General features: G+C 39.4%; 1 long non-coding RNA gene across 3 annotated transcripts in view; it reads left to right on the top strand.

Annotated features, from left to right (window-relative positions):
* Positions 1-12,553, top strand: part of LOC109368854 (uncharacterized) — a 225,057-nt gene that overhangs the window by 18,570 nt on the left and 193,934 nt on the right. For 2 of the 3 annotated variants that reach the window (XR_014884716.1, XR_014884715.1), the window contains exon 1: positions 10,897-11,032. The exons of the other annotated variant lie outside the window; for it this stretch is intronic. This is a non-coding gene — a long non-coding RNA (uncharacterized LOC109368854). Of the gene's footprint in view, positions 1-10,896; positions 11,033-12,553 lie in introns of those variants that run through there. 3 annotated transcript variants of the gene reach the window in all.

Raw genomic sequence — 12,553 nt, 5'->3', positions numbered from 1 at the left:
CATACTGTATTTTAATTAGTACAAAAGATAATTAAATGATTATAGTGAAGTCTTTCAACAAGTATGAATCGGTATCTGTGTTTGTACAACTTAGACTCTTTCATGGGAAGTGACACAGGAAATGTTTAACAGCCCCTAAAGCCAAATAGCAAAGCCTAAAGTTTTTATGTATGTAGCAGGCAGGCAATAATGCAAAGTATGGATAATAAATGTAAAGTCTTGTGTTAAGCAACTCTATTGCTGTGCTGGTGGGAATGATTTGCCAGGGTGACTGGCATTACTCTGCTGCCTTCTGCCATTAAATGTTGCAACTCTTTGCCATTTTGTGCCTAGCTGCTCAGAGGCTTTGGATGTACGCGAGCAATGAGGTGGTGCTAAAGATCTATCTAAAGATACTGAAGCTTATTGTACATTGCTCACTGGAGGCACAAGGAAACAAGATAGACATAATGATATTCAGAGTTACTTCAAGATCATAATGCCAGCAGTTCTTCTCTTGCCTAAAGCGATGTGGCATCATTTCTCCTCGTGGGACAGTTTCCTGTTAACTTATCTAGAAGCACTGCTGACTTTTCCCGCTGACCCTGTCCTGTCAAAACATAGTTTTTGCAATGTATAAGACTTCCATGAAAGTTTCTAATACCAGATGTTGGCATTTATCTTGTCAAACCAATGTTGCTTGTGTGAAATAATGGATAGACTCCACAGTGCTAAAATTGGAAAGAATACAATTCCCTTAGGGTCGTTCAGTGACCTGCCTGAAACTTTGCTGCTCTATTTTCTGTCTCTACATGGAGTTTTGTTATGGAGTAACCTTCCTCTGAACTCGATCAATTCTGTAATTTGCCAAGAGCAGGAATCTTGTACAGTGTGTGAAAGAGTGTGAATGAACAGTCCCCAATGGGATGGTTGGGGCACTTTAAAGTCTGCTTAGGAAAAGTCTGTTTTTGTGTGACATCAGTGCTGTACAGTTTATAACATCCCATAGGATGGAAGTGTCTCATCTTTCATAAAATGAAAGTTGTCCCAGAGCAGTGTTGCTAACTTTGAAGTTGCACGTTGGGTTTATATCCCTGTCGTGCAATATTGTCAGTGCAAATGATGTGGGTCTAGGCCACCAGTGAATGGTCCTAGTACTATGATGTGTTGGGAGTACAAGGAAATTAAGTTATTTTGGAGACATCTGTATCTTGCTTCTTGGGACTTGACTGTTTCTGCAATGGCTAGCACTCATCTCTTAGCTTATTGGTGGAGCTGCTTTTGGCTCTGGTGCAATAGTTAATCTTACTAAACTACTGGCTAGATTCTGGAGAAAGCTAAAGAAATTTAAATACGTGCTTTTAAGAAGTAATTTCTGTCACTTGCATTTCTTCATAATAGGAGAAACTGCTTTTTCTTTTCTCCATCCACTGCAAAATTATTACGGGGCAGTATCGGAGGGCATGGAATCTAAGGTTTGCTTTTGAATCTGAATATTTTTGAGAATCATAAATGTCTCTTTTTTTTCTGACACTTTTTTTTCCCCCTGAATAGTTGAGCATGATTTTCATCAGAAATACTAGGTTAATAATATTTCTAGCCTGGTGGGAATCAAAAATAACTCTTTATTTCAAGTGGCAACCTGACTATCTGAGACTTTTTAGAGTCAAAGTAGGAAAAATAAGTGAGGAGATTTATCTTCTATCTTTAGAGATGCAGGTTTTTCAGACCACTTCACCCCCACCTGCCTTGCTTCTGTGAAATACAATTATGCCCCATCCCTGGAGGTATTCAAGGCCATACTGGATGTGAATCTGGGCAGCTTGGTCTGGTGGTTGGTGGCCCTGCACTTAGCAGGGGGGCTGAAACTACATGATCATTGTGGTCCTTTTCAACCCAGACCATTCTGTGATTCTATGAAATACTGTTATTTTCAAAACCCAGGATTTAAGTTTCTATACTGGTTTATTGCTAATTATTCTCAAGCATACTGATCCCAGGGTATGGGGATGAAAAGTTTAGATTGTTACTAGGCGTAGAATCTTATTATTATTATTATTATTATTAAGCCTGGAAAAGGCCATAAAGATCATCTAGTCCAACTGCCAACCCATCACCACTGTGCCCAATAAACCATTTCACTCAGTGCCACAGACACATAGAGTCGTAGAATACTTAAGACTGAAAAAGACCTCTAAGATCATTTAGTCCAACCATTTCCAGTACTGCTTTAAAGTAGTCAACTGTTTTTAGATTACTTTATTTTTCTACAGTCTTGATGTAAAGTATTTCTAGATGAACACCGAAGGTATGGACACATTCATTTTTCCTGATCTTGTGAAGGCATCTTAGCGTATTCCTAGCTTTCTTCTAGTGCTAAAAGAATTTTTTTCCAAGTAACTTCAGAAATTATTTTTTCCATTGAAATAAGAAAAAAGTTTTCCGTATTTTCCACTGGACTTCCTGCAAACAAGGATCTTCTGCTTGCTGTTGAGGAGCTGCTGTAGAATTTTTGCTACTGCAGTAATCCAAAATATCATTATTCCTCTTTGTTCAAAATTGTCACAGCTGTAAAATAGTGAAGTGTCTTGGTTATGATTCAATGAGTTTTAAATAATGTCATCATGGCCTAAGGTATATCTATGGGTATATCTGCAAGTAGACATTAGGACATAACTTTGTTAGACTTCTATTGAGTAACCTTTAGATGCATTTCACACTGTGGTCCAGAGTCCCTTGCTCCAGCTGATAACATGTGGCCTCAGGGAGATTCAAACAGCTAGATGGCCTCATGTAAGAAGGAACTTGATGTTCTGGGATATGTTTTATTAATAAATGAATAGGGGATGCAAGGCTGACCATATCTCCCTAGGATCAGCAAAAGGAGGGGGAAAATCATGCAGATAGGAACATAAGCACTTTTCTTGCAGATACTATCTCATCAGTTTGCATCACTCGTCATATAAAAGTGCACTTCAGCATAAAAATACATTGGATTTCTTTTGCAGCTTCTGCATATTCTGCCATCTGTTTTTGGCCCCTTGATTGTATTGCTTTCCCTCATGTTGCATAATGAATTGGACTGAGGATTTGGTTGTGTCTAAAATCAGTTGTTTCAGTTCTTATGAGGAGGCAGTACTTAGATGCAAGCATCAGGGAAAGGGGTAGCTAGAGACCTGACCCCTGCTGAGCTGGAAGGAAGCTGAGTTGCAACAGTGGAGCTGAGCCCTGATAAGAGACGTTAACTACTCTCACCAGTGAGAGGTACTACAAGTCTTACTATGACCTTGTTACTACAGGCAACAGCTCCACCTACTTTGAAAAGTCATAAAGGGGAAGATTTCATACAGTCAAAACAAGGGAACTGAGTGTAGCAAAACTTATGGTGGAAAAACAAGTGAGTATTTCCTTGGAGAACCTGCAGAAAGCACCGAAAGCTTGTCAGCCTGAGGTGTGTGTTCCCAAGAGGTATACTGTGTTTTGGAGAGATATGAAGTAGAGTATGCTCCTGTTGCTATGCTTGGTTGTGTTTTTGTAGTGCATCAAGGCAGAGGTTGGTTTAACTTCAAAATGAAGTACAAGGCTTATGGTGGGAGTAAGAGGGAGAAATTCAACCAGCCTTTGGGGACTGAAGTCTACACAGAAAATGGATGTCTCTTGTTCTCTGCCATTATTTATGTTGCAAGAAACAGGAAGAAAAGGTTTTTTTTTTTTTTTTTTTTCCCTCCAGTCTTTCTCCTACCCCACTTTCCTTGAATGACTATGTGAGTTAGATCTCCAGAAAACAGTCTCTCTAGGTGATATGCAGTATGGCAGATTCACAGAATTATTCTGGTCTATCAGTTGTGGCTGCTCTTAGGCCTTAGGGTTTCCTAATAATAAAGACAGGAAAGGAAAATATAATGTCAACTTTTCCTGGACTGGTATAAGAATTGTCCTGGTTACTGTTTGCTAAAACAAATTTATTCCCCAGTATTACTAATAGGAGGGAATGGAGCTAGCAGAGATTAAAGCAATCACTGTAGCTTTAGGCTAGAAAAGTCATGAGTAGGTTGGGCTCAAGGATCAGGTTTTACTAGAGGAAAAAATGATTGATCTTTTTAAATTTGGTGGTAGAGAATGAGCAGAGAAACCTGAGAACATGCAGGTATTTCACAGATTCCCACAGACAGACTTACCTTTGATGAAAACAATGCTAGGTAACCTAGTATTAAGAGCTGATGAAATCTCATTAGTTCTATTGTACTTGGCTTTAAACTATTGATAATCATGGGCTGAAGTACCTTACAGAATGGGGGCCTCTGACAGTACTGTGACAAATAGCTGCCTGAGAACCAGCAGGAAATGAGTTGCAGTATGAGGTTTGGTACAGTAGGTAGGTCTAAGCTGCTACCTATATCACTTGATGAGCACCACTGGCTTGCTTGAAGGATATAGTTCTTTGATCTGGATAGAAAAAATGTATGGACAAACTTGGCTCTGTGTGGAATGAAGGGCTTAGCTCTAATGCCCTATTCTTGTGAACATTCATTGTTAGGGTATTGCCACATTGTTCCATACTGGCATCATGGAAACTGTCAGCTGTGCATTGAGACTCCTTGTACAGGTCTGAGAGGTGGAGCTGGGTAGCTGAGCAGTCTCTTGTTTTCAGGCAGTTGTTTGAAAGAAAATTGTGCAGTAATCTTAAACTCTGCAAAGCTTATGAATATATGCCTGCGCAGACTCACAAGAGGTGGAAGGCTGAGAAACTGGATGTAAAACAGCTATATTCAATTTGCTAGAGCTTCTGAGACTGCAGTTGCTGCTGTTTTGGCAGCACAGTTCATTTCTGTAGCTATTCTAGATATCTGTTCTTCAAATATAAAGCACAATTCCAAGTAAAACACTACAAAGCTGTGACTTCTGGAGCTTGTATCTGATCAGGTGAGTAGCTTGCTGTACTGTACCTAAGCATCACTTCCAGATGCCTACTAAGGGTCACATGGATCACAGTTGAGAGATTGACTTAGAAACATTTCTAATGTTTCTTTAACCAGCAGATGCACAGTAACTGCGTTTAATCTGAGGTTTGATATAAATAAGACACTGATAATAGAGTAGGTTTAGAAGTTTGTCTAACTTCAGTATTTCTCTTCCACACATTGATATGCTGAGGGGAAAAAAATATGCCTCAAATGGGTAACTTTAAACTACTGACAGATGCTATACCTTCTCTTGTGTAAGTAGGAATTAGGCTTATTTTCTCTCTGCTGACAAGCTACTATGTGCACAGACCACATTTGTCATGTAAAGGAACTTTTCAGCATCCTAAGGAAAATGAACTATTTCAGGCTTTGTAAATCTTGACTGATTGTGAACCACAAACCAGGGAAACTCAGAAGAGATCTTTCTTATTTGATGCCTGAATGTTTGACACTGGGGAGCTAGTACGGTCCATGATACTTGGTAATGTCAAGAGGTGGCATTCTTTAAGGCTAAAAATGAGCAAGCAAACAAAACCTGGGGAATAGGGAAATGATTAGGGAACTAAACAGCACAGGAAAATCCTTGTGAAATGAGTGTAAATGGGAAGTCAAAGGTTTATGGAACTGATGGAGGCCATGTTTCAGACCTCTCTACTAGAAGGTTTTTTTTTTGGTTTGTCTCTAACCAAGCTTTTTGAAGTGGGTAATCATCTTTATGTTTTGCTTTTTTTCTGTAACGTAAATGAACCAAAATCCTGCTCCTCATCTAACAATCATTATCATAATTATCTGTGGAACACAAACTAACATCAGACCAATTGCGTGTGTAATGAGGCAAGAGAAACTGTAGGGATGTGCCATGGAAGTGAAGAAAGGATGATGTTTGTGCTCTGATATGGCTGGAAGTGGAAGTGCGTAGCAGGAAGTGCTGAGCAGGAAGAAAGTAGTTGCAAACTACCAAAAAGTTGATTTCTGATTTGCTTGCTTTTACTTTGAGGTTTTGACAGCTGTTGGGTGGAGACAGGGCAAAGAGGAACAGTTTTTATAACACTTTAATAAAGAACTAGATTTAAAAGTTGGACTGTTTATGAGTAAATGCTTGTTTGACAGAGAGAAACACTGTAGGCAGAGAAGGATTCTGACTTCAAATGTGCTTTTCTGTTAGAAGACTACAGAAAATGCAATAGCTGTACTAGAGCAGAGACTCCTTAGTAATACAGATCCTCACTGAATGACTTACATTCATTTAAACACTTCATTAGCCTTGCTAAGATTGTATCTTTGTGCACGTGTAATCACTTAAATTGTTGACAAGTCCATGACTAGGTGTGAGTTTGGCAGCATTCAGGCCTCCTTATCTCTGGTTCAAGGAGTTTGGAAATCGGGGGGTCTACTCTGAACCTTGTGATTAAATGGGAAATTCTCCTTCACTTTTAGGCAACAATTGTTGACCAAATCTGGGACGAGGAGTGGGTTCAGCTGCATGTAGACTACTCTGAGAAGGAGTTTAGAAAGAAAAGATGTTAACTCTGAACCTTGAGACTGAACAGGAGGGCCTCCTGTATGAGTGTGTTTAACCCTACCATCTCTGTAAATAATCAAGTGTACTTTGCCATCTCAAATCTTAAATTGCTGTCTTATGATCAAGCTTTGGTTAAATAGCTGTAAATATATTCCTGATTCTCTCTTATTGAGTGCAGGGTACCTTCCATCTGTAGTAGAGCCTAAGCATGTGCTTTGTAATTATTTGCAGAATTGTGCTTTTCTTTCACCCTAAGTGGATTCTAAGGCATTTGGATATTTTTCCGTTCTTCACTAATGCTTTTTCATGCTATAGGTATGATGTGTAGGGTGTCACTCATGCTTCTGATGTACTACAAATATAAAGCAATATACAAATACAAAAAATACATTGAGCTCTTCCTGGCTTCTGTGACTGTGAATCATAGAATCATTAAGGCTGGAAAAGACTACTAAAATTACTTGTCCTGCCATCAGCCCATTCCCACCATGCCCACTGACCCACATCCTCCAGTGCCTCATCTCTATGTTCCTTGAACATCCCCAGGGATGGTGACTCCACCACGTCCCTGGGCAGCCTGTGTCAGTGCCTCACTGTTCTCCCTGAGAATAAATTTTTCCTAATGTTTGTGCTTCACTTCTTAAATCTTTCTAACCATAGAGAAGAGATTACTTGAGCCAAATAATCGCTTAGAAAAATGAGCAATTCATCTGGGCTGTTTGGTCTTTCAAAAGCTTCAGACTGGGGATGAACCAGTCATGTAACTCTGAGGAACAGGCTGATGCCAGTGTAGCAAACTACAGAAACTGTTCTCAGAACTTGAAAAATGAACTCAAAAAAATCAATGTGCTTTCTTTGGATTTTCTTTCGCTACCTCTAGAAATATAATTCATGGAGATATAAAAACTTGTGTACAAAGAGTGCACTTGTAATACCAGAAGCTATTCTCTAACTGAAAAGATGCCTAAAAGACAGTCTTGCAGAGCCTAATCTCTTCCAGCCTGCCTAGCAATCACAAAGCTGAACTTTTACTCTAGAATCTTGCTATTCATTGTTCTAGTATCAGTTGTACAGGCTGAGGGCGCTTTCTGTTAAGCCATTACCAACGAGGCTGCTGTAGGAGTGTAACCTGGTCAGTGTCAGGTCCTTAGGAAATGCTCTTCTAGTGGCCTCGCTCAAGCAATGATGAAAAGCAATCATACTTTTCAGCAGTTGCCCACCTGAACCACTTCCTAATTCAGTTTCAACTGACCTTAGAGTTGAATGTGAGTGTTACAGCTTTCTAGATCTTCCTCCTCTGGAAAGCTGCACTTTTAACATCGCCATGTGTAGTCATGTTAATTCTCTCATTCATTACTTCTAGCAATAGCTCAACTCAAATTTTGTCAGATTTATACTCTGTAATTTGCACTACAAGTTTTTTTTGTTTTTTGTTTTTTTTACAACAAGGTTCATGTGTACAGCCCCAGTGTTGATGAGTACAGAAATATTGCTTTTTTTGTGCTTCAGCCTGGGGACACCACTGTGGCAGAGCTGTTATGATGCACATCCTACTGTGCAGCTTTTCAGTACCAGTCTGGACTGAATCAGTATGTTTCAAGTTGCCTTTGCCAGGCGCAAAGCATTTCTTATTTGCTTAATCCACCTAAATATAGGAAAGAAAGTTGCAATATGAAATAGGGAATGCAGGAGTTCTGACAACTTCTAGTGAAAATGTACCGCTCTGCTTTCTAAACAACAACAAAAACTATTTCAGAGCTACGAAGGCTTGCAACTGCAAGTTAATTAATATCCAGTGGGATATTAATCTCTGCTCTCCCAGTTATGAGGCCTGTTTGCTGAATGATCTGAGGCCTTCCAAGAATGCCTGCAGTTCAGAGGATGAATTCACAACACCCAAATATCAAAATTACTGAGGGACCACTGTGCCCTGAGTGAAATCTCTGGAATTGGAATTTAAAATGACTTTTTTCCTTGGTGGGTGTTTTTTTTTCCTTGGTGGGTGTTTTTTTTTTTTTTCTTTTTTAATGTAAACAGATTAGAGAATTCTCAAATGTCTCTCTTCATTGCATCTGTGCAGGTATACCTTGGCTGTTCATTGGCTTTTGCAACTGCCTTTTGAAAAGAGGCTGGCTTTCTCAACCATGGTATGGCTGTCATCTTCCTGCATCCAGGGTCCTTAAAGTGATACAAAATAATGCTGATGGTTTAATCCTTAGTTATGAAGATTCACATTTCATGTGCATAAGTTCATGCAAACTGTCGCAAGGCGTCTTTTTGTGGAACTTACATATTCCTCAATGCACTTCAGCAGACCAAAGCTGCATACTTTTGTGGGAATAATACATTAGACTTGGGATTTCTTCTTTATCAGGCTGAAATTTAGGTGCTTTACAGAAGAGATGAGCAAAATTACTGGTGCTAGCAGTACAAAGTCCTGCCATCAACCACATAGAGATATTAGATTTGATTGGAGTGTTTGGGACTCTTATGGTATGAAAATGAGTGAGGTGTCAGCCTGCGTACAGGACATAATGTGCAGGGGATGAAGTGAGTGACAGAAAAATGATTTGGCCACTAGGATCTTGTCTGGTTGAAGATAACTTGACACTGGTTAAATACTGAATGAGGATGAGATCCAGAAACTGGGAAATATATTATTACTACTGGGTGTAATGCTTACGCTCACGTTTACATAAAGTTTCATGATTGTGTTGTCTTAACTCATGATACAAGAGAACAGAATTCTCAAAGCCAAAAGGGAGTCATTTGAATTCACTATGTCAGAAGGACAAATCTGAAGTGAACTTTTTATAGCTGGATGAAAGAAAACAGACCAAATGAGGGTCATTTACATTTTTTTTTTTTTTAAGGTAAGTAATAGATGATGATCTCAGACTTCTTTAAATGAGTGGTCACTGTCTGTAGAGAACATTTTTCCTCTACTATAAAAAGTGAAAATCATCAGCTTATATATACGTGTGTATACACACACACACACACACACACACACACACACACACACACACACACACACACACACACACATAAAGGCTTTTCATCCTTTTGATGGAGACTCAGGATCTTGATGTGGTTATTCCATAGTACCTAGCCTGAAATGTTGGAGTGAATTAATGGGTCATTTCATTGTGACTAGTGGGAAGATGGGGGACTTGAATGCACAATAGTTCAAGTTGAAACTGAATTCCATATCTCAATAAAAAAAAAGCACTACTGTATTTGTCAGAACTGACAAGTACATTGGCTTGCAGTAACTCAGGGAAACAAGACAGACAGTTTTCTTGCACCCATTAGCATCCCAGCTGAAAGATACAAGGGCTTTGTAAAAAAGAGTTGTAAAACTGAATCATGTACAGGAGAGGAGAATATTTGTTTTTGTCATAGTTTTTAGTAGGACTTTGAACTGACAGAGGTCAGTAGGCAGCGGGGTGGTTAAGTGGCTATTTTGGCTTTGATAGAAATTGCATTAATTTGAGTGACAAGATACCTTTAAGATGGTGGCTGAAAAACTAGACCATCTATAAAAGACATGAAGCATTTGTTGAAACTGTTTTGAACCAACATAGGCTCTCTTGAGTCTAGCTCTTGATAAAGTCTGCTAGGTGGAAAATGTAACAGACTCTCACAGAGGTAAGGGGCAACACTGATACTCTCACTGGCCTTACGTTTCAATTAAATAAGTGTTTTAACACCAATATGACATATAAATGAGGCTTAATTTTCTGTTTCTGGTATCTTAGATGCTATTTCCTAATAGGAAGACACAATATAAACTAGACTAGTCACATTCAAAAAGGCCTTTTAAATTATTTTGAACATTATACTGCAAAATAATAAGAGCAGAATGTTGTCCTCAGTGAACTTCATTTTACACTGAGGTCTTACAGATCTTTTGACTCCAGGTCACTGGAGTCAGATTCCCAGTGATATTTAAGGAACAGCTGGCATTTTAAATGTCAGGGAACATCATCCTAGAGCTGTCTTTGTTTGTTAGGTTGTATGTTTGGGGCTGAAATCTTACTCTTGAGTACTGACCCTTTTACCTACCTTCTTGTGTCTGGGATATGTGATAATCTGATGAGCTGTACAGTGTGGATTTGTTCTTGTTTTATCCCATTCCTTTCATTTTCATACCAGTTGTTCTAACTCTTACTGGAACAAAGTTATGCAGAGTTATCCTCAGTTTAGCTTTCATTTGTTCTTCCCACTGAAGTACAGCTGACTTCCTGAACTGACACCTTGAAACTAGACTACCTGTACAACTACTTGCTCTGGCTACAGAGAAGAGATGAGCAAATGCTGCTTTTTGTGTGGTCTCTGGCTCAGCAGGTACACAGTGAAAATCAGTACATTCCAGTGCACCCTGTTTAGGCAGCAATTCCAAAAATGGTTATTACAATTACAAGAGGGCTCATGTTAGAGCTCCCTTGCAGTAGTTCTTGTTACGCTGGGCAAGGCAGATCCTCTTAGGATTGGTGAAGTGGCTGAAAAATGTATTCTGATGTTTTCTTCTCAGATTTTCAGGTTCGTCTGAGGACTAAGCCTTGTAAGTGTTGTCTGCATCTTTATGTTCATAAAATCTTAATTAGAAAACTTCTTGCAAAAATGTAAATGTTTGTTTTCGGGTTGTCTTTGGAAACCTTTTCCAGTTGATCTTTACTTGTGAAACTTTGTATCTTCTAGAAAAGTTCTTCGTTGTTTGAATAGGAAAAATAAGAACTCAAACATATATATATATATGCTGTTGATACTCTGAGGGTGTTGGGGTTGGATTCACTTAAAGGTTGCGAGGCATTTTCCCCTCATCAGGTACTAAAGTATTTGAGCTAACAGATCGCTCTGGTTCAGAGAAACCAGTTTTCACATGACAGTGAGGCTAACACAGAGGAGAGTTGTATAAAAGTCCTGTGCATCAGTCTGAAGGTTGTGTACTCCTTGCTCTGAGATTGCCTTCCTCACCTTGAGCGCTTTAGGAGATGTTGAGCAACCGCTGTGATGTGGAGTATTATGAATTAGAAATTACTAATTGTTCCCATCCTTGTGACACTCTCAGCCTTTGACGACCAGCTGTGCTCAGCCTCACCTTCAGGCAGTGAGATGCACCCCCTCTGCCTTCTGTGAGCTAGTGCTCTGGGAAATGGTGCTAGCTGAAGCAGCTCAGCTGTGTTCGTACATCCTTCCCCACCCTCCCAGGCTTTCTCCTTTGTGAATATTGCTATGGTTTTTGTCCTTTTCAAAATTACCTCTTTATCTGATTCTAATGTTTCATTTGGAAGTTTTGTCATGTAGCAGTGATATGCTTCTGTGGCTTTATGGAAGAGAAATGCAGCGAAGAAAACTGTAGGGGGGAAAATACCAACCACCACCCAAAACAAACCAATCATTATCCCATAATCATTACTGCACTCGTATTCTTCATCCCAACAATCATTCACATTGTATTCCAGACCTGCAGGAAAAAAAACTTTCTTTACCTCCTTTTGTTTCAGATGTTTTGAAATGCCAGAGTGGTTTATAATTGGCATCTTTTCTGTAGCAAAATGTGGGCCTATGTGATGCTTTCAGGTAGTGAGACTATTAATTCATTGCAAATTGGTATTCAGAGGGGGGTGTTCTTGAATTGCCTGAATGCAGGAAGCTGCTCTCTAGACTTATTCTAATTCTGGCAGCTGGTGGGGTTTGGCCCCTTTTTTATTCCTCTTGTCTCTTTTTGGGGCTGCTGTCCTCTGTGAAGGATGGGAAGTTCTGCTTTTTCTCATATCTTACATGAAGTATGACCCAGTCCCTTTCCTGCAGCAGGACACTCCCAGGAGAAGATGCAGTACCACTTTCCACAGCCATCTGAGTTTTAAATCAACAATGTCTTCTTCCACTGAAAGTCAAGTTTGACTTGTTCTTTTTTTTTAATTCCTGTTCTTTTTATGATCATGGATGTGATAGTTGTCCTGATCAAGGAATGCAGTGTCTAGTGCCGTTTGATGTTTAGTATAAACATCTTTGCCTGTGGCACTTCTACTCAGGAATGCCATCTATAAGCAAGTATTGTCTTTGTTAAAAGATGGTGTAA

The sequence above is a fragment of the Meleagris gallopavo genome, chromosome 8 (assembly GCF_905368555.1).
Source record: "Meleagris gallopavo chromosome 8, MGAL_WU_HG_1.1, whole genome shotgun sequence".
NCBI lineage: Eukaryota > Metazoa > Chordata > Aves > Galliformes > Phasianidae > Meleagris > Meleagris gallopavo.
Note: the sequence above shows the minus strand (reverse complement) of the source record. Positions and strands in the feature narration are given on the sequence as shown.